This window comes from Pteropus medius, unplaced genomic scaffold (genome assembly GCF_902729225.1).
Source record: "Pteropus medius unplaced genomic scaffold, Ma_sr-lr_union100, whole genome shotgun sequence".
NCBI classification, from domain to species: Eukaryota; Metazoa; Chordata; class Mammalia; order Chiroptera; family Pteropodidae; genus Pteropus; species Pteropus medius.
In genome coordinates, this window is record NW_024346150.1 from 3592529 (window position 1) to 3619533 (window position 27005).

Consider the following 27005-nt stretch of genomic DNA (forward strand, 5'->3'; position numbering starts at 1 on the left):
TACATATAAGACATTTGTCTTTCACTGTCTGACTTATGTCAATTAGCATAATGCCCTCCAGATTCATCTATGTTGTTGCAAATGGCTAGATTTCCTTCTTTTTGAAGGCTGAATTATATTCTATTATAATAATATTCTATTATAATTATATTCTATTATAAATATATATATATTTTTATTGTTGTTGTTTATTCATTAGGTTGTTTGCATACCTTGGCTATTGTGAATAACACTGCTGTGAACACTAGAGTACAGATATATCTTCAAGATAATGATTTTGTTTCCTTTAGATATATACCCAGAAGTGGAATTGCTGGATTATATGGTAGTGCTATTTTTAATTTCTTGAAGAATCTTCATACTGTTTTCCATAGTGGGTGCACCAGTTTACATGTCCATGCCCCTCACTTAATGAGCTTTGAGGATTTAATAGGTCCACTAAACAGAATGTTTTCACTATGAAAAATATGATTTCTTTTTCACTTGTTCCTCCTTTCTAGGAAGAATAAACAAATTCAGATATCAGGAAGCATGCTTAATTTCAATTTTGTACTCTTGGCTAAAACATCTCTGCTTTTTGGTTTGTACATATTTACAATAAAGATCACATAATTTACTGGGTTTTATAACAACTGATAGTGAGGCTTTTACTAATAGAAAGCATTATCTCTAATAATTAATGGAGAGAGTTCCTACTATTTCCAAGAATAAACCTTTAAAACGTAAAAAAAAGACCATTTCTAGTTAATTATTACAGGCCTATTTGTTCTTAGGCTAAGTAATTGCCTAGTAACTCATATTTATTTTTGGTTTAAATACACTTCAATAACAGTAGCTTGTCCTTTACTGATGACTAAATGGCTACAATGCTATGTAGGTAGCTAACAGGTGACTCTCAGAAGATAAATACGCAGAGTGTGTGGCTGGAGACAGGCAGTAGAGGACAAAAGGAACTGGCTTAAGCCAGTAGCAGAGAAAACATTTTGCTGATTCAGAGACACATCTGTCTGTGGCTGTTTATAAGTATGTTGTGGCCCTGTTTGGCCTTAGGTAATATTTCTGCCTCAGTTCTCCTTCCAGAATAGCCCATGTGAATCTGATGAGGACATTAGTAATAATGATACATAATCATGAAAATATTTCTGTACCCCACACCTACAATGTTGACATGGTTTCTTGGCTATCGTCAGAGATGACTAACATGTGGTTTTCCTAGCGCTCTCCTTGGCCATTTGTGTTATGTTCCTTAGAAGGAAGCCATTTAACTTATGGAGATACTTCTCCCTTTGACACTCTATAGGTTATTGAGTTTAGTTATCTAAAAGGCAAATAACTCTAACTAAGGGGTAAAACAAACAAACAAACAAACAAACAAAACATTATACTTCATTAAGTAGATTGTGAAATGCTTAATTCTTTAATGGTGTGGAATATTTTTGCAGCATGCACACTTGCCAAATAATCCCAAAATTTGGACTTAACTATAGATGATTATAGAAATACTATTCTTAAAATCATGAGTTAGTACAGTAGATAATTGATTATAGTTATTAAAAAGAGAAAACTTTTTTTTCTATGTAGCTGGTTATAATTTATTGCCTTTAGGTTGACATGAGCAACTATTCAGATTAAGTTTACATTTTCACAATGGTTTCTATCAAGTTGTAGTTATTTAAATATTTACAAGAAAGCTATATGCTCCAGAGCAGTGTTTCTCTATGGTGTGCCATAAAAGTCTGCTGACAGACCATAAAATGAATCAAAATATTATTATGTTTCCTATGTATGTCTTATAAAGCCAAGCATGCAGTTCCATTGATGCTTTTTCTTTTCAATGGAATTGGGGGAAGGATACATAAAGTAAGCCATTGAGGTCTTATTTTTCTTTATTATTTTGGCTCTGTTGATATGTATTACAGTCAAAATTGTTTGAGAATTACCAGTTCAGGGTAGCCTTTCCAAAACAAAACCACATATATAAGTCTGGGAACACTGCTTCTTGTATCCTTAGTTGGACACAAATGCTCAACGCATTTGATCACAGTGAAGACCCCATGTGTCAACATAAGGGTTTAACGTTATTTAATTAATACTTTTCTTCCTACTATTTTGAAGCAGAGACACTTTTGTTTTTTGTTCATGAAATATCAATATCTTAGGGATTACCAGGGTTCCAAAGAAAAAAGTTTGGGAACTGGGGCTTAGAGAAAATGAACACACAATCTAGATATGCATACAATCATAGCCAACCAGTCTCAGACCTATGACCTTGACTATATTAACTATAAAATGTGACCACCCCCATTTCAGTTTTTTGTTTGGCTATTTTAAACTGTGATTATTTTGACTGAGATTATTAAAGAATATGTATGGAGACATCAATATTCTCAAAGGAATATCTACAAAGGGCTACTGTACCTAAGGCAATTCACGCACACACATAATTTCCCAGAGGAACAAGTCACATTGTCTTTTATGTGAAAGGCACCCCTTAGAGTGGGTCATATGTATGCATATATTCAGGTACACACACACACAGAATTAGAAAATAAAAATAAATTCAATGCACATTTGATTAGAGTAGGGGTTGAAACGGAAGTACAGCTTCATCATACTCCAAGATGAGGTGAGGGCTTAGGAAAAGCAATTTCTTTTTCCTTCTTCCCACTTCAGAACTATTTTCCATATGAATAACCTCCTTCTAGTGCGTGGTGCTGTTTAAAATAATTTAATAGGTATTTTCATTTCTCTTTGGGAAATACACTTTTAAGATTCACTCCATTATCAAGGCAAAGAAGAGCTTTTGATGGTGATAATCAAGGTTTTAAGATAAACTTAGTAAAAGATAACTTGAAAGAAGGCTTTTGAACCTGGAGTAGTCTAAAGTATTCTTTCCACGTAGAGGTAACCAGTGTCCTGACTTTCATGTAATTTTTTCCTTGCTTTATTTTTACCTCTTATTTATGCATCCATAAAAAGGAGTAGTTTTGTCTGTTTTCACCTTAATAGAAATTGAATAATTCTGTATAATTTCTTTATTTCTTGCTTATTGCATTTGACATTGTTTGTAAAGTTTATCAATGGTGTCGCATGTAGTTTGTTCATGGAATAATTGCTATCTATTATTCCAAAGTATGAATATACTATGTTTTATTTGTCCATTTTACTATTGATCCATACTTTGGTTTTCTCAGTTTTCGAAGAAACCCGCATCACTAAATGGCAGCTTAGAGGACAGCCACCGAGAAGTTCTGCCCCACCTGCATTCAAGTATAATGTAGGAGAGAAATAAACCTTTGCTATTTTATGCCACTGAGATCTTGTTACTATAGAATAGGCTATCTTATCCTGAATAAAATAATTAGTAATAAAAATCCTTCTAGTAAGAAAACTTTAGCTTCCTATTGCTTTACTCCGAGTTTTATCAAACATTAAAGAAGTACAAGAATTTCAATTTAAGATAAACAATTTTAAAGACAAGAAGAAGATAGTAAAATCACTAATTTACTGGTTGTAGTAGGAAAAATAATGACTCCCCAAGGATGTCCATTGGCTAATCCTTGGGATCTGTGAATATTGCTAGTTTATATGCAAAAGGGACTTTGCAGATGTGTTTAGGTCACGGTACTTGAGATAGAGAGATTATTCTAAATTATTTAAGTGGGCTTAATCTAATCACAAGACTTTCTAAAAGAGAATGCTCTTTCCTGGCTGTTGTCAGAGCAAGATATGACTAGAAAGAAGGATCAGAAAGATTTGACAGAAGAGGACTCTGATTGGCTGTTGCTAGCTTTGAAGATGGAGGATGAGGGTTTCCAAGCAAACCACAGAAATGCCTCTAGAAGCTGGAAATGCACTTTGTTTACAGCCAGCAAGAAAACAGCAGTCTTGGTCCTATAATCTCAAGAAACTCCATTCTGCCAGTAGGAATAGTAGGAAACAGATTCTTTTTTAGAGCCTTCAAAAAGGAATCAGCCCTGCTGATACCTTGATTTGCTTTTAGCCAGTGAGACCTATGTCGGATTTCTGACTTTAGAACTGTAAGATAATATATTTGTGTTGTTTAAGCCACTGTATTTCTGATAATTTGTTATGTAAGCAATAGAAAACTAGTAACACTGATATAACCTTGATAGTAGCAAAGACATTATGAGAAAGAAAAATATTAGGCCAATCTCATTAATGAACATAAATACTATCAGAAACAAAATATTAGCAAACTAAATCTAACAATGTATCTTAAAGGAAAAACATTACCACCAAGTTGTCTTTATACCAAGAATGCAAAGTTGCCTAACAATCAATCAGTTGACATTGACAAATTTAAGGGATATATCATCTAATATCCTCTAATATCCTCGGTGGATGCAAAAAAAGAAACTTCCCCAGCTTGGTAAAGGTTATCTGCAAAATCATATCTCAAATGTTAAACTAAACTGAGTTATATTAAAAGTTTCCTTTGAAATTGGGAACAAAACAAGGATATTTGAGATCACCACTTGTATTCAGCACTGTAGTGGAATCCTTAGCCTGTACAGTATTGTTAGTTTTAAGTATTAGAAAGGAAGAAGTAAATCATCTTTATTTGTAGATGATGTGTTTGCATATGTAGAAAATCAAAGAGAACACACAGATGAATTATTAAAATTTTGAATAAAATTTTGAATAAAATTCAGCAAGTTCATTGCATAAGAAAGTAAAAATAAATTAATTCCTATGTACCAGGAAAATACAAGTAACTTGTAAAAAACATGAGGAAAATTATAAAACTTTATTGAGAGACATTAAATATACCATATTCATCTATTCCAAAACTCAATGATTTAAAAATGTTAATTTCCCCTACACCCATCCATAGATTCAAGGCCATCCCAGTCAAAATCCCAATTGAGAATATTTTTCATGGAATTTGACAAAGTGATTCTAAAATTTATATAAAAATGCAAAAGGCAACAATCGAAAAAATACTCTTGCATAAAAAGCAGAAAAACTTGCTTTACCTGAAGAAAAACACTATTATTTATTATAAAGCGATAATAATATAAAATTATACTATTTACATAGGATTAGAAAAATTAAACCATTGGAACAGAATAGAAACATATTACAGACAATTGTCTTGAGGCAAAGGTAGCACTGCAAAGCAGTGAAGAATCAAAAGTATTTTCAAATTCTGTAAGGGCAAGTTACAATTTCATCTTTACCTCACTTTATATAGAAAAAACAAGTCTAGGTGGATTGTTGACTTAAATGTGAAAGTCGAAGTTATAAGGCCTATAGTAGATAATATGGAAGAATATATTCATGCCCTCAGAATAAGAAAATAATTTTAAATAAGACTCAACAGTCACCAGCCATCAAGGATGTATCCTTTAAGAGTTTGCTCTCAGATTATTTTCTATTATTCTGTTCTTTTCTGTACAGTAGGGCGGCTGACCCCTGCAAATTATGGTGCCCAAGCTGCCTTGCTGGCTGGTTCCTGGCTAGGTTGGAAAATGAGATTCAGTGGTGGAAACTTGGTGGGAGGGAGGAAGAGAGAAGGTCCCTCATCACAGCCTCTACTGGCAGTGACATCATCTGCTCCGTGATTCCTGCTCCCAGAGAGACTGTCCTTCTACAGTCCCAGTCCATGCTAGATTTAGCTACCAGCAGTGGCACTAGTTCCTTAGCTCTAGCTAACCTGCTTCCCTTCTTTCTCCCTCAAACCCTTGGGGTGGTGGTCACTTCCTGCTGTAGCTAATTTCCAGTTACTTCAGTGTCCTGTGCTTGGCTTTTTGACAATCTCAAAACTTTTTGGCCAGTTCTCCATATTAAATTTTCTCTATTGAACCAGGTGGGGCACTTCTTTTTTACACTGCCTGTTTTCCTGACCAATACAGGAAGAGATAGATAAATTCAAATTACCTTAGGAACTTCTGTCTGCCATAAAACTCCCAATGTAGAGACAGAGAAACTATTAAATATTTTTAACCAGAATACATATTGTAATCCTGAGACTAGTTAAAAACAAAACAAAACAAAAAACAACTCTGACAAACCAACAGAAAATATGCAAAGATTTGGCGTCTGCATCTATAAGTTCTTATCTAACCCAATAAAATTTTATTCTTTCCAATAAAAAAGAAATAAACTCCTCTTCACTCTTTTTTTTTTCTGTTGTAGATATTGGCTGGCAGTCAGACTTTAGTTCAACATCTGTTTTATATTCATCCACAGTGTGCTTTTGCCATGTCACCTGTAATGGTGCCACTTGGCAAAGGTGTTCCTGGGGACAATTCACTCATTACCAAGCACATAATCACTGTTCAGTTTGATATATTTTCTTTCACTATTTTTCATATAAATATTTATACATATATACACATGTAGACATATATACACACATGTGAGAGAGAGAATGAGAATAAGTTATTTCAAAATGGAGAACAGGGTTTACTTAAATTTTTCTTTGAAAAATCTTAAATCTTAAATGGGCTACTTCTATTAAACATAATTAATCATTCTTTTACTCTTGAGAATTAAGGTTGTGTAAAATATGCATGATACCACAATGGCTATATTTATGCATAAATCTTTGTCTAACAAATGCCCAAGGGATTCTTACAATGCTGGTCTGGGGACCATGCTTTGAGCACTTTGGCTAGCAGGGCTCAGCATGTAAATGTCTCCTCTAAGGAAGCTTTACTATCCCTTTGAATTTCCCTTAACTGGCCTACCCCTTGTCAACAGACCTGGGTTATCTCGTTTGAGGGAGCCACGTATTCCTGCCAGGCCCCTGACTGATCCTGCACCTTTAAGGAAATTTAGAGATATTCACTGAGAAACTCTTTCCAGTTAAGACCTGATGTAAACTGACTTTTAAAAGGAAAAAAAAAGAGAGTGAGAGAAAAAAGAAAAGCAAAAGACTAGCCCTCCTAAGTGCAGGTGACCAAGGCCAGCAAGAAACACCCTGACAGCAGCACTGACTGCTGCCTTTAGGTAGAGCCCTTGAGAGAGACCAGGTAGGCAGATGTCCTTGTCTTCCATGGGCCCTGGCCCCTGATTCTCCCAACTCTCTAGTCTCCCCTCTTTTTGAACAAAATCAGGACACAAAAGCACTCCCCACACCAAACCAGCTCCAGGTTCTGTAAATGTGGTTTTGGATGACAGGCAGACCTTACCTCACTCAGACTTGCACATGACAGTGGCTCTCCTAGGCTCTCCAAATCCCCCTCCTCCCTGGCCTGAAATGTCCTCAGGGAGAATCACTAAGATTTTAATTTCTAGTGGATTACAACCCTCCTTCCCCCATCTAAATTTAATGTGAATAATAAAGTTCAGTTCCCTTCTTGAGAAAAGGTTTGGATAGAAGTGAGTGTTAAGATGCTAGCTTTAAAAGAGGGAAAGCTTATCAGAAAGGAAGTTCGTGGGTGTCAGATTCAAGTGCCCCATTCTCCACTCCACAGTTTCACCAGGAGATGTCAGGTTTTAGACACTTCCCTGACTCACACAGCAGATGGAAAGCTCTGGTCATTGAGTAACTGGTGACCAGATGACACACAGCATCTTCTAGGTACAAACATTTGAAAAGAATGGAAATAAAAGTTGCCTATTATTTCCATATGCATTTGGTGCTTGGTATTTGACAGTGAAAAAAAATATCTCCAGATGATGACAATACAAATATTCCCAGTTCACTCTGTGACTCTTATTTCTGTTTTCCAGGTACATATTCTGTTTTTTTTTTTAAAGATTTTATTAAAAAATAAATGAAAAATTCTTTTTGGAGAGCTCAGCTTTCAGATACAGAAGAAAGGTTTCTATAAAACGCACTGTTTGCCTCACAAATGTTTGTCTATCATGGAAATGCATGCACCTCATTGAGGCATGCATTTCCCAAACAAGATGACAAAATATATCCACAGTTCATTCCTTGCTCCAACTGAATGCTTTATTTGTCATGAAAATATAAGCATTCCCACCAAACTCTTGGACAGGTAAATTATGAACGACTCAAACCAAATATTACTTCTCTGGAAGTGATTGTAGAGTTTGGAATTCATGTATGGCTTTTCTTAAACCTTAGAGAACTACCTTTTTACATCCTGACATAATTTTATTGAAAAGAATTTGGGGAGCGCAGTGTCACGGTGCTGGCCACAGGGCAGACCGAAGGCACATTGATCCTTTTTTTTTTTCCTGTGGACAGGTTTTTTCTTTTTGCAAAGTTCCCTCCTCAGGAACCCATTTGCTCCTTCTCTCAAAATACATCCTCAAGAAAGGACGTGGAACTTCTGACAGATGAACAGTGTGGTCTCCTAGAATTGCCACATTGCTGAAATGATGAAATTCTAAAAATTGAATTTCAGATAGGAGATTGGGGCAATTTTGAGGGGCGAGGAATTCTTACTGTCGATGCCCTTGCAAGCTTACAATTCAATTACCCAGATTTGTTTATCACCGCACAGTGTGAGAATCGGGATCAGTAGACACCTCTGTTCTATACTGTTCAAACACCACTATCCACCCTGGAATGGATAAGAGCTCCTTGTTTCAGGGCAATCTGTTGTCCATACCCGTGGCAGCCAGCCCCGATTCTATGCCCTTTGTGATTTTAATTTTTCCAGAAGCCTGCAAGGTCCATTTCCAAATCTGAGTTTCTGATTTAGTTAATTCTTGAGCCAATTGTTACAATTAGGAACAGTGTTAAAATACACCCCCCTTAAACTTCCATGCCACCTCACTTGCTTGCCTTGCTTATAAAACAAAACAAAATAAAACAAGAAGCTCCCCACCTTTTGTCCTGCCTAGTGCCTCCTTTTGACCTTTATACCTGAGATAATGTGGCCTCTAAATTTCCTCTTTGACAAGCATCACTATTTCTTTTTGGATGAGTACAGATGCAGCTAGCCATTGACATCCTTTCTAATTACACACTGTAGGGCATTGTATGTTATTTTGAGGGTGGGCAGTAATATATTTTTTATATTTTACTTTCAATGGAATTGAAGACTTTCAATTTCAGATTCTTTTCTCTCCTTGTTAACAAAATAATTGATAAATCAAATTGATTTCTTGGTCAAGACCTTCACTAATGCATTCTTAGGAAATTCAGGAGTGATTCCACCTATCTGTTTTGGAAACACTATAGAATTTTGTAAAAGTTTTTGTCTCTAGATATTTCTATTTTTTCTTATCTTAAAATTCTGAAGTTACTTATCTCTTGTGTTCTTCTCTTTTTGATAAAAATATATGGTGGTGGTGAGAGGGGAAAGGGGGAGGCAGGGAGAGAATGGCTATTCTGCCTAACTTTATCTTGTTTTGGTTTTAACATTTCCTTTAGTCATTACAATCCTAATTGCTTCTTCAATCATGGAAAAACAGCATGACCAACTGTCCTTGGTGCTGGTTTTGGGGCACAGGGACAGTACAGATTTAATCCCAGATAATTAGCTTCCTACCTTTGCTGCCTTGGGCAACACTTCAGTCTTCGATCCTTAGTAGCATCATCTGTCAAATGGAGAAAAGCCCATGTACCTCAAAGCACAGCTGTGAGGAGCATCTGTGTTGTGTCTGGCAAAGTCTAGTCTCCATAAATGCTCACTCCGTTCCCTTCCAGCTCCTGTCTCGGCTGGAAGTGAAGACACTTGAATTTCAGTCCTGGGGAGCTCATCATCAGCCAAGGCTCTGGTAGATCATTTTATTTCTCCAAACCTTTACTTCTTCCTCAAATAAATGAAGGAAAGGGCCGCCCTCTCAGAAAGATTAGTTCGATATTTAGGGCTCCAGAACTTTAGGCCACGCCTCATTTCTTGCGTGTCTTTCCGAGTCTATAACCAAGCACCTGGCACACCTACCTGTTAATCTCTCCTGTAACTTCCTTCCTCCTTGATCAGCTGTCCAGGTCTTTTCTTTCTCCTATTGAGCCATCCCCACCATCTCTTCAACCCCACCCCCGACTCCTAAAGCACTCTCTCCTTTTCTTTAAATAGCCATTTTTTAATTTGTATTTTTTCAATTACAGTCGATATTCAGTTTTTTTAAAATATTATTTTCAGGTGTACAGCATAGTGGTTAGACATTTATATAATGTACACAGTGATTCCTCCATTGAGTCTAGTACCCATCTGGCACTATATATAGTTATTACAGTATTATTCACTGTATTTCCTATGCTGTACTTTATATCCCTGTGACCATTTTGTAACTACCAATTGTCCTCCTTACTCCCTTCATCTTTTTCACCCAGACCCCACTCACTTCCCACTCACTCAATTTGTTCTCTGTATCTATGAGATTTTTCTGTTTTGTTTGTTTGTTTATATTGTACTTTAGATTCCACAAATAAGTGAAATCATATGGTATTTGCAGCATTATTTACAGTAGCCAAGATCTGGAAGCAACCTAAGTGCCCATCAATAGAGAATTGGATAAAGAAGATGTGGTACATATATACAATGGAATATTACTTGGAATATTACTGTAAAATATTACTGTAAAAAAGAATGAAATCTTATCATTTGTGACACTCTCTTTTCTTACGATTTCTTTCTTTGGTTTTGTCTTCTCACTCTCAATTTTAAGATAAGATCTCTACATACTCTTTTTCATGTGCAGTATATCTTGGCATTTCTTCCCTTACCTGTCAGAAAATTATAGTCCCTTTTATTTTCCTAAGGTGTGCAGGAAGAAGCCTCCTATCTTCCCACCAACTCTTTTCTTTTCTTTTTTCTTGCTCCTTTTTCCCTCCTCCTCTCCTTTCCCCTCTTCCTTCCCCTCCCTCTCTTCCTCCTTCCCTCCTCTTACCGCTTCTCTCCTTATTCATTTTGCTTGCTTAAATTTATAGTAATTATCTTCATTTATATGTTTGATTTTTAAAGATACAATATTCCAGCTAGGTCAAAGACAGATAGGTAGAAATCGGTCAAATGAACAAAAGAGGCAAGCATTCCAGATAAAGATGCCACAGTTAGAATTTGAAAGCCATTCTTGTTATTATATAAATATTGTTTGATCCTGGACTAGTTACCTGACCCTTGGAGCTTCCATATCCTCACCTGTAAAATATTTTCCATGTCTATCTTAGGAAAAACAAAAGAGACAACATTAAAATATAATTTGGTAAACTCGAATATGAATTAGAATTCTGGTCATTCTGTCACAAATAAAATTGGAGATAGACTGTATCTACACTGGAGTAGACCCTGAGGTTTCACTTCTTTTAAATACCAAAATCTGATTACTGCAAAATCTCCCTTGTCTGAGAGCTTTATTCTGGCTCCTGGGCCATAGTCAATTAGTGAGCAGGCAAAGTAGAGACATATGAGTGAACATAGTCAAGATCAGCTAAGTCAAGCCCAGACCAGCGGAATCACCCGGTCAACCCACAGATTCATGAGCTAAATTGTTGCTCTTTTAAGGCACTAGATTTTAAACCATTAAATATTATGCAGCAACAGATAATTACTATACCACGTCTCTAGTCTTTTGCTGCCTCAGTCATCCACAATACCAAGGGCTATGATCACAGCCTCTATGTCTCTGTATTTTCTCTGCTGGATCCATTTTCTCTGATGGATCCATTAAAATTTTGCATTTTGGTCCAACTAGACACAAATAATTAATAGTTATATTTGAGGATAGTTGTAAAATCATAACTAGTTGCACAATTATGACCAGAAGGGGTTCAGTATAAACAGAATCTATCATTTTGAAGCCTTGGTAATATCTGAGTGTGTTGGCCACTTACCTCCTCACCATATGACAAGGGTTAGGAGTAGGGGCAGCAAGACCTAAATGACCCCTTAGGAAAACATGTGCATCAGAGAAAAATGGACATGGTTACTGAAGCAGTCCTTTTTCCAACAATGACCATTTTTTTCCCCTTCCTGTGAGCCACCCACTTTCAGGGCATAAACCAATCTAGAGTTTGTAGGAAAGAGTTAAGTTTTATAGGTGCAAATCAGTTACCTAGCATTTTATTTTATTTTATTTTATTTTATTTTATTTTATTTTATTTTATTTTATTTTATTTTTTATTTTATATTTTATTTTATATTTTATGTCACTATGGGATGAAGAGGTGTATCCATTTGTTGCTTTATCAAGTTATGTAATGGCCTCTAATTCTACCACAGAAAATGTTGTATCAGGTGTTTCCTCCCTGTTCATAGGTATGTCCAAAACTCTCTCAAGGAGATGGTGACATCTTGTTCTATTGCACCTCATCAAATATGTGTTTCAGTTAGAGGTTAATATTTTCATAAACCTTACGATTTTTTTTATTAGTGTGAGCTAATCCAGAGGTATTCTAATTTCTGAATAAGTCAGTATCTTTAAGTAGTTCCAATATGGTTTTCTTAAAGCTGTGGGGAAAATCAGGCTGGACAAAACATTAAAAATTATAAAGGCAGAAGCTGGAATAGCTCTTGACAGATATCCTTTGCTAATCCTTTGTAGTTATTTTGAAATATTTAGGAAAGAAAGAATAATGGTAAAAACATTGTCTTATTTTTAAATACTTTTTTTACATTGACTTTTAGTTTTTATTTGCAAGTAAATACTCATGATAATCATAGAATCACTTATGCTCAGCACTGGAAAAGAAATTAAAGATTGTATAGATCAACCACTTAATCTCTTCTGCAACATTCAGGTAAGTGGTCATTCAATTTCTGCTTGCATACTTGCAAAGATGAGGAGCACATCATCTTGCATGAACACCATTATCTCTTGGAACATCCCTGACCATTTGGAAGGCCTTCTATATGTTTAGCTGAAATAAGTTTCCTAGAAACTTGCAACAATTGGTTACTGTTCACAGAATTATCAAATATCAGAACTGGAAAGGACTTTCTAGATGTTATATCCCAATGTTTTCTAAGCTGTAGAAACCACTAGTGGGTTATAAAAACCAAATTAGTAGGGCACAACCAACATTTTATAAAAATGAAATAGAATAGCTGAGCATAACACCTGTAGCAAGGATACATTTTGCTTTGTGAAAATTTTTTTTACCTAAAAGTATGTGCATGTGTCTGTGGAGTTACAATGCAACATTTATTTGTCACCATTGATAATTTCAAAGACTTTAAGAGACACTGATGCAGTTTACTCTCATTTTGCTGATGAGATATGTTAGTTCCAGAAAAATAAAATGGCTTTGTCCAAGATCCCACCACTGGCCAGGGGAAGAGTCCTGTTGGACTTCTCTGGACCTATATCTAATGCTCTTTCTGTTACAACATCATATGTGTGGGGCTTTGCTGAACTAGTATAATTTATTTTCCATATATTCATCCTTCAAATGTCGGTAGCCCTCTTGGCTTCCCACTGAGTTTCTCTTTTTTCACAAAAAATATTTCTATTTTTAAAAAATAAAAACCAAATGATTTTCAAGTCCTTCATCATCCTCATTGACCCTCATCTATATATGCTTCAGATTGTTCCTAACCCTTTTTAAGTGTCGTACTCAGAGATTTTTTAAAAATAGATATGTTAGTGTGGTCATCATCTCCATTATTCTAGACACTCTGCTTCTATAAAGGCAATCCAAGTTTGCATCATCATTTTGAGAAGCCATATCATACTACTGAATCTTACTAAGTTTATTTTCAATTCAATCACTTAGTTTCTTTTACGCATGATGGGAAGGAAAAAAAGAGCAAGTCAGGACAACAAAGAAGGGAGAAAAGAAACTAGCAATTATTAGATGCCTACTATGCCCCAGGTAGTTTCACAAGTGTAAAATCCTTTCTCGGAATACTTTCATGAGATATTTATTAGCATCATTTTATAGATGAATAAACTAAAGTCAATCGGTTATCAAGAAACTTTCCAACATTACTTAAAATGACAGAACCAGGGATTGAGAAGGGGTTTGAATGTGGTCTGTCTACTATATTCTACTATATGACCTAAATTCCCTCCACTGTGACTTTAGAAGTTCGCTGGGCAGAAATAAGCAAACAAGCACACCTCATTTTATTATACTTCACTTTATGGTGCTTCACAGATGTTGCATTTTTTACAAATTAAAGGCAAGGCCCTCCACCTGCAAAAAGATTACGATGCACTTTAATATGGTGGTCTGGAACCACATTTGTAATATTCTGAGGTATGTCTGTATTTTATTTTTCTCATTATACAAAGGCAAATGGGCTGCAGTTGCCCTAACACTGACTAGAGTTCTAATTCCATAGCCTTGTACTGTCCTGATGACTCCTTAAGAGTTCTTTGTTTTCCTAGGCCCAGATTTCTCATGCTTTCTCCCACTGCTGTATTTCTACACTGTGCGAACTATGTCATACTCTACCTAAATGTTCCAGAACACATAAATCAGACTCTTCACTGATTTCAACAAGAAATCCACTCATGCAGTATATTTTATCACAATGTATTTTAATATGCATTAAAGTTCCCATAGTGATAATGGGGAAGGCATACAATTTAATTATTAAAGGTAAATTTAATGCATATATTCCACAGTGATAATGGGAAGGGTGTATATAGTCTTCCCTGTTTCACTGGCTTTATTTCATCATTCCCCCCCTCCCCTTAGCATTATTTAAAAAAATTATTCTCTTTGCCATGTAAGGAGTTTCCACCCACAACCATATCCCCTAGGGACCTCAGCTTTTCTCTCATGGAATTTATTCCAAACAAATATAGCATTCTCCTTTCAAGAATTTCTAGTGAGTATAATTTTCTCCCTCTCATGATGCCATTATTAAATCTCATATTATTATACAGTATTTAAAAGGAGACTTTTTCTGCCTAAGTTTTGGCTGAGTCTACAAAAGCTGTGAATAATAAAGTAGGCACCAAATGCCCAAAAATACTAGAGAGAGGGATTAGAGCACATATGCAGAATACAGACTACTCTAAGAGATTATAGCAGTCTGGCCATCAGTAGACTATCACCTGTCATGAGAATATGAGAGAGGCAAGGAGGAGGAGGGTTGGTGCAGTTCTTAGGCATTGACTTCCTGTCCCCATGGGAAGGGGAGTAGATTTATCTTTCTCAATTTAAACTATGTGAGAGGAGATTTAAAGCACTCCATGGAATTTGAAAAGATTCTTTTAAATATTTTATGTATATTCTAGTTTGTTGTCTTAGTTGGGTTCTCTCAAGAGTAGACACTTAGGCAAGGACTCGGTTGCAAGTAGTTTATTTGAAAGTTGATCCCAGGAGACACCAGAAGAAGAGTGAGGAGAAAGGAAGGGATGGCAACCAAATAAGGGTTTGTGATTGAGCTCAAGTCTGTGGGGAGCTTAGGGTGTCAGTAAAGCACACCTTAGAGTTATATCAACCAGGCCATGAGGAAGTTATCTACCCATCCCTTGATGGGGGCTTCTCCGGGGGCACTAAATTTCTGGCATTTCTGGTCCACCCAGGGTCAGCTGAGGGAACTCCCATACTTAGAATAAGAGGGCCCCAAGTCAGTTGCAGGTCTTTGCTTTAAGTAAACTTCGGATTCCTCAGATCATGGAGAGGAGTGGCCAGGGAACATGGGCAATACACTGGCAGCATCTGTTAGATTGGGCTAGTAAGAAATTAAAAGTCACTGCTGAAATGGGGAGTGGTACCTGCTAGAAATCACGAGACCATGTTAGTTTCAAGTCCATATCACCTTCCTTAAGGTGAATAGAATGGGCAAAGTTTATGTTCAAAATTAATACTCTTGGAATAATAGAGGTCATTGAGTTCAGATGACACTTTGTGAAGGACATTAAATCTCTGCAGTGAAATATCACATGACCCAGATAAGAGGATAAAAGGGCTAAGCCAAAACTAGGGTTAAGTATGAGCTAGAAGCAACTAGGAAGGTCTGTGGATGCCTGAGTGTGTCTGTATGTGTGTGTTAACTACACACTCCAAAAAGAGTTTGAAAAATGGAAAGACTTTATGTTTCCTTGTGAAGAATTTGGTGAGAATAGATTTTATTTTAAATACATATTTAAGGATAACTCAATTTTTTTCTCCTCTGTTGTGACCTGTAGATTTTAATCTCGGCTACCTTTACAAACTAACAAACATCACAAGCAATTGTTCTACTTATTGCCAAGATAACACCTAGAAATCTCTGTTCTGTCCTCTGAACAACTATAGCAACCCAAGAATCTAATTTGGTACCTCATAAATGGTTGTGTTACATCTCCTGAAATTTATTTTTAAATTCTACAAAAACACCAGCTCACAGGATGTTGTGGGGTTTTTTTCCTCCAGTATTTCTGCTGTTCCCCAGCTGTTTGAAACATGTTGTGTCTTTGAGTTTCTCAAACTGCCTCCTGCAATGAAGATTACCTTAATTGCTTGTTTGTGGAACATTCAGTCAGAGACAGAATATGCTGTAACAATTACCAATAGGTGAAAGCTGACATTTTATATTCCTTGTTATTCCATTAGCAGTTTCTCATGACTTTTTTTTTTTCCTTTTTCTTTTTTGCCTTGAAGCAAGAATATCCTTTGAAGTTTCATGGTCACAGCTCCATTATCCCCCAAAAGAGCCACATCATGGTCAGAGAAAAGGCTTGTTTCCTTTCAAACAATATTCAACAACCATTGATTGAGCACCTATTATGTGCCACACACTAGTTTAGATGTAGAGGATACAGATGTGAATTTAGACTGGGTCTTGCCTCTGTGGTATTCTGGTGCAGGAAACAAATATATAAACGAATCGATCTGTGAAGTAATTTCACATAATGACAATGTTGTGAAGAAAATAAAGGAACAAGCAATATTATTTTTTTTCGTTGTTTTCTTTCCCCACAGTTATTTGATGCTCATACAAAAAGTATAAATATATATTTTATTTTCTTTCCTTTTATGCACAAATGATAGCACACAACATTATACAATTGACCTTTGAACAACAAGGATTTTAACTGCATACCTATGCAAGGATTTTTTTCAATACACACCTATACTGTTTTCAGTCCATAAATGGGGTTTTGCGGATGCAGAGGGCTAACTGTACGATAGATCTATGCTGTTTTACACAGGGAACTTCAGCATCTGCACTTTTAGTATCTGCAAGGGGACCCTGGAACATATCCTCCTCAGGTCCAGAGGGACAACTAAGTTTTGGGGGAGTTTCAACTGGGCAGGGCATCAGTGCTCCCATCCCGCATGTTGTTCAAGGGTCAACTGTGCTTTTTACTGTCTTACCCCTCTACTTACCCATGTACCTTAGAGGTGATTCCTCATCAGTATTAATGAATTTCCTTGTTCTTGTTTACAGGGCTACACAATATTTTATTGTGCAGTAGTATATAATTTATTTCACCAGACATCTTTTGATGGATATTTAGGTCATTTCTAGTCTTTTGCTTTTATAACCAATGCTGTAATTAATATCCTTTTATGTAATTTTGAATATCATTTTACATGATTTTGCACATGCAGAGATAACTATTAGATAGTGCCAAGAGGTAGAATTGTTGGGTCAAAAGTATGTATATTTATAATTTTTAAGAGAATGTATTTTATATTGTAACTTTTATGAATAGGTAACATGCACACATAGGAACAAAATTACATATGATGTAAATTAAGATTTCCTTATATCTCTTTTCTCCTAGCACCAAATTCATTTCTCTAGAGATAAGTGTTACTTGTTTCTTGTGTATAATTTCAAACACATTATATACGTATGTATATGTATTATATAATATATAATATTACATACTTCTTCATTATTATATTTCATCCATAAAGTGTCATCACTTTGGATATCATTAATAAAAGTGTTGGTTTCATTGACTCTCCCTGTGCCGTTCTTTGTTCTGAGGGAAAGGCAGCTATGGATATGAAGTTCTATACTGTCCTTAGCCATAATTTTTTAAATGTGTTCCAATATGTCTTTGTTTCCTTTTGAGTTTGCTGTATATCAATCATCCTCAGATCTTTCTTAATCATCATTCTAAAGATTCACTCAGGTGTGTGTGTGTGGTTTCTTCTTTAGTGGTTTATCTTCACATTTAGGTGACACACATCTTTCATTATCTCCCTGAGAAAGAGTTCATGTAAAGTAAATTTTTTGAGACATTGAATATTCTAAATATTTTTTTCCCCCATCTTCTCACATAATAGTGTTTGGCTAGGTACAGAATTCTAAGATAAAAAATAATTTTCTTCAGAATTTGGAAAATATTTTTCTATTATCTGTGAATTTCTATTGTTGCTCTTAAAGCTCCTAAACAATTTTAATTACTAATATTTCGTAAGTGAACTTACTAATATTTTGTAACTGAACTTCCTCTCTTCAACTCCTAGAGTCTTCTTGTTGATCTCAGTGTATCATAATTTATCAGTGATGGACCTTAGGGCAAATCTGTTTTTATTCATTTTGCTGAGCATTAAGGGGCTCTCTTAATGTAAAGAAATATGTTTTTCAGGTCTTGGTAATTTTTAAAATTGTTTCTTTCTTCAACTTTCTTTATTCTGGATTTCTTATTATTCAGATATTTCCACTTCCAAACTAGTGGCCTTCCAACTTTTATTTCCATTTTTGTCTTTTTATTTAGGTTCTGGGGTATATTCTCAATTTTACCTTCAAAGCTTTCCATTGATATTTTTCTCTTCTGTTCTCATGTTTTTAATTTCAAAAGCTAAAAAAGAAAAAAATCTCTGAATGTTTCTTTCTTATACCATTCTGTTCTGCTCTATGGTCACCATGCAAGTAAATGACCCATAATCTCTTTGTATCCTCTTCTCATTGAAAGATGAACATGAGGCAGTCTGAACTATAAATATAAAAGGAAGTTGAAGTAGAGGATTGTGATGGGAGACCGAGGAATAAAAAGCTTGGAATTGTGATTAGTGACTGAGATTTTTAATAACGGGATTAAAAAATTACTAGGCTCAATAAGTTCACTGGGATGGAATAGACCAAATTGTCTTCTCTAGTTGAGTTAAACGTTCAAAGCCAAGAAAATATATGCAATCATAATAACAAAAATAAGTGTAATTGTTATTTCCCTCTTGCATCTATGTAGGGCCATATGATTAATTCTCCCCCAAAGCATGTGGAAGTGATATATGCCATTCCCACCCAAAGTGCTAATATTGGGTACATATCCTTTGTACTCATTGCCCTCCCCATGAAATCTTAGCTACAGGAAAGTAGCAGCTTAGTTCGCTGTGTCATCACTTGGAGGAAAACTCATTTCAAACAGTCAGGAGCAAGAAATAAACTTTTGAAATTGTATAAAGCCATTAGTGTTATTATAATAATCTATGCTGATAAATGCATGCATAGGCACATTTTATCTATTTACTTGACTAGCTGAAGCTAATGGGAATGCTCTTTGAGTTATTGAAATTAATACATGCGATAAAGATCACAAATATATCTAGGCGCACATTAAATTTTGGAGGTATTTTTTTTACAAAGCCCAGTTACTCTCATAGGCTTGCTCCACAAAGAGCAAGTACTTAGCTTTGGAGATAAATAAGAAAAGTCTCTTAGAACCATCTCATCTCTTCTCTCCATTTTTTGACACCCTTGTCTTGAGAGAGGCTGAAGAAGTAAAAGAAATTTCTATATTCCTGCGGATCAATGGACATTCCAACTTTCCTGAGCCTTAGCAACAGATCAAGGTATTTGTGATAATATTTGATTCTCATGATACTTCTAGGAACCTAACTATCATAAATGATATACACTGTTAATCATAAGAGCTAATATTTATTGAGCACTTACAATATGCTGATTACTGGTCTAGTGCTTTGCAAGTATTAACTCATTTCATCTTCACAATTATTCTCTGTATATATCTGAGGAGCACTGTTTAATTGCCCAATAAATGTTGACTGTTTTTATCCAGTGTATATATCCAGATGACCTCTTCCTGTCATTACGATTCTTCTGTTCTGGGGAATCCATCCCATTTCTGGGTTGCTGGCTCACAGGCTTGCTCATCTGGCCTCTGACTAAACCAGGTTGTGACAATTAATTACAGTTGTTTTGATTCTCTGTTTATAGTCTCTGCCACATTCTCTTCCACATCATCTCTTTCCCTTCTACACATCTTTTCCCTCAGCTGAAGTAAAAGTAAATACCAAACACAAGATTTGGTATTTGAAGAATAATTTTTTTTATAGATTCATAAGCTTTTAGAATTAGGAAGAATCTCATAAAACTTGCTTTTTGCAGATATGGAAACTGAGCCTAGAAAGATGAAGTTACTTGCCCAAGATTACATAGTTAGTTTAATTGTTCGGCTTGTAGCATTCTTCAGAAAGGCTGCTTTCAAGTCTATTTTCATCACTCCATGCTGAGTAAAAGAGAAAAAAGTCTACATCTTAAAACTTGTTTCAAAAAATGAAGTGAATAAAAGGAAAGTCTCTCTCTCTTTCTCTTTCTCTCTCTTTCCCTTCCTCCCTCCCTCCCTCCCTCACCCCTACCCATTTGTCTTTCTATCATCCAAATTGCTTAGGTAAGGTTTTTCAAAGTGCAGCTGGGCATAACTTTCACAGGATCATACTGTCATATTGCCAATTAATGTGGAGGTTAACTATAAATTAAAAGGAAGTTGAAGTAGAGGATTGTGATGGGAGACCAAGGAATAAAAATCATGTGAATACCATGTCTGTTTATTTATAAATGTTGTAAACGATGAAAATGCAGCAACTGCAAAAAACTGCATACATTTCTGTGCATATTGTTATTTAATCACAGAATTTTAGGCATTTGGGAGCATTTATCTTTTGAAGGATTAGAAGTTTTAGGATGTGTAAAAATGGTAGAATCATGTACGAGAACTCTAAAAAGCCATAGAAGAAATGCTAATGAGGAAAGATCAAATGGACTATTAGACTTACATGACACTCAGTGTTGAAGACAATGAAAATGAATAAAAAAATTAAATGATAAGAAAAATAATTAGAAACTTTAAAAAGAGTGAAATGCAATGGATTGATCAAGCAATAAACAAGCTTAGGAGCATAATGTAGGAAATCTGTTAAAACTGTGAGCTTGAGAATGAAAGATTTTGAAAACAACCTTTAAGTATATTGAATAAATCCTCAATGCTATTAAGATGAAAAGATTTTCTGGGCCCACTGTCTGAAACAGCCACTCAGTAATAAAATCATTGTGTATGCATGTGAAGAAAATAATCCACAAAGTATATACTGTATATACTAAAGAACACAATTCAGCAATGATTTTCACGTGACAGGATGCCAGTATGAAAAAAAAATCATGTGGAAATAGTCCAGGTCATTTTCAAATATTTGGTCAGGTAAACAAATACATCAATATTTCATTAATAGCTATTAAGTTCTGCTTAATGCATATGTTATACAGCATATGGCTAAGTTATTGTTAATTCTCATATGGAGAAACAGAAACTCTGGTGGGTATTTGACAGAGCCACCAAGCTATTAGAATCCCACATTCTTGTATTCTGACCAAGTCTGGAGTGATCTGAGAGTAAGAAGAGCTGAAGGAGGGATAGCTAGACCTGAAATACAGGTCATTTAAAAATTTTAATTTCTTTCCTAGGGTTTTTGTTTCCTCTGTTGACCTCAGGATCAAGGCTGAGTTCAGAAGTCAAGTTTTAGGTGGAACATTGATAAACCTGAGGATATGTGAGAAGGTGGTGGGGGAGCAATCAAGATCATGGATGATCTAGTGACCAAATCATAGAAGGAAAGATTGAAAAGCTGTATTCATCATTCAATAGAGAATAATGGTGCTCCTGCAATATACCAATGACTGAACGGCACTCTGAGGATATAGTAGTGAGCAAGGCAGTAGAATGCCTTTCTTCACAGAGCTACATTTTAGTGATAGAGACAGACAGTGAATAGATGATTTTAATGTAGTACATTAATATTTAGACTATGGATTAAGAGCAGAGTGCCATAGGAGGGATGCCTGATTCAGTTTTGAGAGAGGGGTGGTGGGGGACAAGTCTGAAAGGATGAGCAGAAATGATCCAGTTGTTGGGGAAAGAGGGCATTATAGGTAAAGGGCATGTATTAAGGACCACGTAGGAGAACAAGATGGATGTGGGAACTGCAAGTAATTCAGGGTTTGATAGATATTGTGTGAAGGGGAAGGAATGATGAGTGATGAGCCTGGAGAAAGAACCGTGGAACAGATAATAGGGGGCTAACAGGATTTTAAAAGAAGCTACCTGAGATTTTCTTTTTTTTTTGTTGTGGTGACATTGGTTAACAAAATTCAGTAGTTTCAAGTAGGAGGTTTTTTTTAAAGAAGATGTTTCTGTTAAGAATATTATTCAGGCTACTGTATTAATGGATTGGAGGAGGCAAGAATGAAGGCAGGAAGATATCCAACGACACCAGAAATAATTCAAGGAAGAGGAAGTAATGGAAGTGAGAATGGAGAGGAATGGGCAGTTATTTGATGTATTAAGGAGATAGACTTTGAACAACTTGATGGTTGGTAAGATGACAGTCAGATGTCTTCAAATATTCAAAAGACTGTACTTTGGAGGTTTCTATGGGCTCATGGCAGAAATGAGATCATTGGTTGGAATTGAGTTCAATGATCAAAGTGGGAAGAGTTAACTTTGGAGGCCATGGTGTCCTGATAATCACTGGACTCCATAGAGATTTCAAGAAGTTGGGACAAATGCCTGTCAGGGATGCTACAGAGGCTGTTTCTACGTTGCACTTGGTCTAGGTGACTTTGCATGTCTACTCAAATCCTGAAATTCTGTCATTGTTGATATGACACCATGCAGCTTCCCCCAAGATTGTCTCCAGGCAAGCAATAAAGTCTTGATATTCACTAGCACTCTTGCTTCTGGGTTCTGCATTTTGTTCTGAAATGGAGGTATTTAAACATAGACAGGAATGGAGAGGGGACTAAGGCATTAAAACTTGCTTTTCTCTACCAAAGTCATTTCAAGCTTATGTTCTATGTCTACCCAGAATGGTGATTCTAGGATGCAATGATGAAGTCAGGAATGAACCCAAATCTCTTAGCTTCTAATGCAGTGTACTCTGCCTGCTAGATTTATTGATTCCAAATGTTTTTTCCTGAACCCTTTACTCACTGAAAATAATAGAATAGTAAGCAACTCAGTTATACTAAACTCTCCATCTCCTGTGTCATATATATTGTGTGAACAATTATTTTATTAGAGAGAGTATAATAGTGAACAGAGAAAGTGATTGTTGATGTAACTTTTTTCATGTTTACTGTTCTGGAATTAGATCATTAGAGTACAATGATCATTAACAATCTAATGCTGGTCCCATAGTCTAAAGTAGACCAAAGGACATTAGCAGCATATAATTCATGAAGTTTCTTTACTCTGGTATCCTCCAAATGTTGCTGAAACAACATAATGTAAACCAGTAAGACACTAAAGGAAATTCCACAGCAATTAAGCCACAGTGTGGATATATCAATTTAGACAATGAATCTCGATCCCAGGAAAAGCAAGTGCAATCATCTCTGGATCTAACTTGCATGTGGGGAGTGTGTGTGTTTGTGTGTGTGTGTGTGTTTCCCTAAAGATTCCCAAGTCTTCAACTCATCAACTCATGTTTTTTTTTTGTTTTTGTTTTTGTTTAATTTTAGAAATATTGGGTCTATTCTCCCACAATTCATAACAGTTGATTTTCCATATACTATTTGAAGCTACAAAGTTTTCTGATGTTTATTTTTACTTGGGTATAAATATGTAGAGATTTTTTTGATATATCAACAAGCTCGCTAAAAGGGGAATATTCTATGGCAGAAATCTAAATTTTGGAGTTGTTACAATCTTTAACAATTTTTAGGAAACTGTCACTATGTTTGAATCTTCATAGGAAGCAGAATTTGCCTTTCATGTCAGGCAGGGACAAAATCTTTTCTCAGCCTCCTTCGCTGCCACTCTGCACACACAAGATCAAGCACACCTTAGAAGGTGCCCCAAACTCTGAAATAGGAGCTAGCGTAGACCAAGAAACATCCACTCTTGTAGCAGAGGCAGGATAGCAAGACTGAATTTCCAAGGAAGCAGTGGCAATGAGAGTCACTGTGGCTTCCAGAACCCCCACCAGGCTGGTGGTACAAGCTGCAGCAGCTAGAGCTCAAAGACATCGGCAATGGCCACCTCACCAGTTCCTTGACTAGATTTGGGATATTGTTCCTGCTTGCATTGTTTACGAGCCTGGTTGTCATCTTTTTTTCGTGATTAAGTGAACTACCCAATATTCTCATAATAAATTCAATTTCTGCTTCAAATCAACCAGAGTTGATTTCTGTTGCTGCAACTAATAATCAAAAGAAGACAATGCAAAGGAATACTGTTCTCTCGTAATCTAATTCTAGAGTAGTAAGCATGAAAAAAGTTACAAAAATAGGTACTTTCTCTGTTTACTATTAAACTCTGATAAAATAATTGTTCACACAATGTATATGAAACAGGAGAAGAAGAGTTGAGTATAAACGAGTTGCTTGCTATTCTGTTGCTTTCAATGAGCAAAGGGTTCAGGAAAAAAGATATGGTATGGAGACTAATTCATACAAAAGTATAAATTACTCGACTCTGACTAATTTGCATTTGGAAACAGGAACTTGTATTTCAACCAAATCTTTAACTAAAGCACCGTGAGAAGATATTTAGCACGTTAACTGGGCAAGTTATCTCATTCCATTTCAAATATCCTAGCCACTCACAAAGGAATTCTGTACAAGAACAAATATGAAGAGAGAGATGGTGACGTAGGGAGGAGCCTTTCAATTTCTTCAGTTTCCTTTGCCAGAGCTATCTCCAGAGAATAGCGTCCTTTGGTCTACTTTGGGCTATGGGACGAGAGAGATTGTGAAACATTTAAATATCCTGCAATCTCCCTGCCACAAGAGAACACTGCGAAAGTTATTCTATTGACACCTTGACTGCTTAGGGTGAACTGTGGAGTTAAGGAAATTCTGTACTCATTGTTCTTTTTCAGATTAAGGCATTTGTTTTTCAATGCTTTTATTAGCTTGTTTAATAAGGATTTTGTCAACATTTACTAAAAAGTAATGTAAGAATTATTGTTCTATGTTTCTAGTTAGTCTTCTAGCCACAGGTTCATCATTTGTTTAAATAAGGGTTTTTGCCTTTATTGGGGCTGTTAATGTGTGACTAGATACTGGAAGAATGGGGTTCCTGGGATGAGGCAAACACATTTCAGAGTTTAATGGTTTCAGTCAAGGCAGAAACCATTAAATAAAGAGTCTTGAATAGAGCAAGGCACATGAATTTGGTAATTATGTTTCTCTCATAGGGGTCATTAACCCACATTTGATCTTTAAGTTTCTTCTAGTGAACTAATTAAAGAGAACTTTGATTTCTTTCATTCATTCAGCAAAAACTGTGTACCGAGCACTTGCAATGCACCAGATTCTATGTTAGGCCTCAAAGATTCAAGGATAAGATAAGACACAATCCCCTATGTCCAAGAGCTGAAGGCTCAATTCTGGAAAGGTGTTTAGGCTCATACATGCTTCAGATATTTTTTAGTTACATGCACTAGAATAGCTTTAAATTCTTGCTACCATTGTAGGAATGCACTGGAAAGACTTCAGGGTTGTGCTCACTGTGGGGGAATTATTCATGTAATTCTCATTAATGCAAATGGCAAAGAGGTGTGTAAATTCACAGTGATCTAGCTGAGAAAACAAACACTCCTTCTTTGACTTCTGTTGTTTGTTTCTATTTGTTCTGGGTTAGTCAGGGAAATAATCAGGAAAATTATACGTGTTCAATTGCCCGGTTGCTCCAGAACCCTTAGAGTATCTAATCACAGTTAATAATTAAAACAAAGCAAGGAGACTCAAATGCTGGATTTAAGTACTATCAAGAGAGAAAGAAACCATTTGAAGGGGAAAGTATGAGGAGTGCTTTGTAGTAGATAGATTTTTATAGACAGAAACATGGGCTATAAAGGGAGAACGTTCTTTTAAAATGGATGTGGATTATGGCAGATCAATCAATAAATATATATTAAGCTCCTACTGTGTCCCTAGCTCTGTGTTAGACTGTGTCGGAGACAAATGATATGTTTCACAGTCCATCAGGGGAGATAGAACCAACAAATCATATGCGATTGAAACAGAAGCTGGGACTGGTGGTTTGAAAATGGGACAGGATATTCAAAGTAAGAGCATTGATTGGAACTGCAGAACCTGTGGTCATAGGTCCTGATATCAGTTCTTCAGGTAATAGAAGCTATGCTGCAGCCACAAATAACCACCAAATTTTAGTGGCTTATAACAACAAAGGTAAGGGGCTCTTTTCATGTGTCCTTGTTTTGGGATCCAGGCTGACAGAGCAGCCACTATCTTGAACATTACGATAAAGGGAAAGAGAAAGTTCTGTAACATCACAAACTGACAATCACTTGCTCCCTTTTACAACACACTAGCAAGACTTAGTCTTGTGGTCCCATTCAACTATAAGAGGGACAGGAAACATAATCCTACTAAATGCCCAGAAAGCACATAGCTGGAAATACTAGGTAAACAGTACTAATGACTATAACTCTAAGCTCACCATGCAGATTGTTCAAATGAGGTCACACAATTGAAAAATATCCATGTCCTTGTAGATGTACCCTGACCCAGACCACAAATATGTGGCCCCCACAGCACAATCACATAAAAAAATAATAATAATGTCACATCCTTAGAAAAGATAAACAAAAAGTGAGGTAGGAAAGAAGGGTAGGAGCCTATTTCCATTACATCTCCAATGGAAATTAAAGAATGGCTCCTTTAATTTTAAGTATGTCTTAAATCTGGGTTGTTTAGACTTAAGTAGAACCAGATGTTGATCATTAGCCTTTCAGTCCAGGTCGAGCTCTACTGAGCTCACCCAAGCTTCTTTTTGTTGTCCTCCCTTTGAGTCATCCTCCTTGTCCTTCCTGTACTCTTCCGATTCTCAAACTTCCGATTTCCTATGAGCATCAACTCGAATGAGAGCATGCCTAAATGATGGAAAACAAACAAAGGTGAGGCATGGTGACATCTAAAAGGGCCTTTAGAGAGCCTGTAGAAGAAATA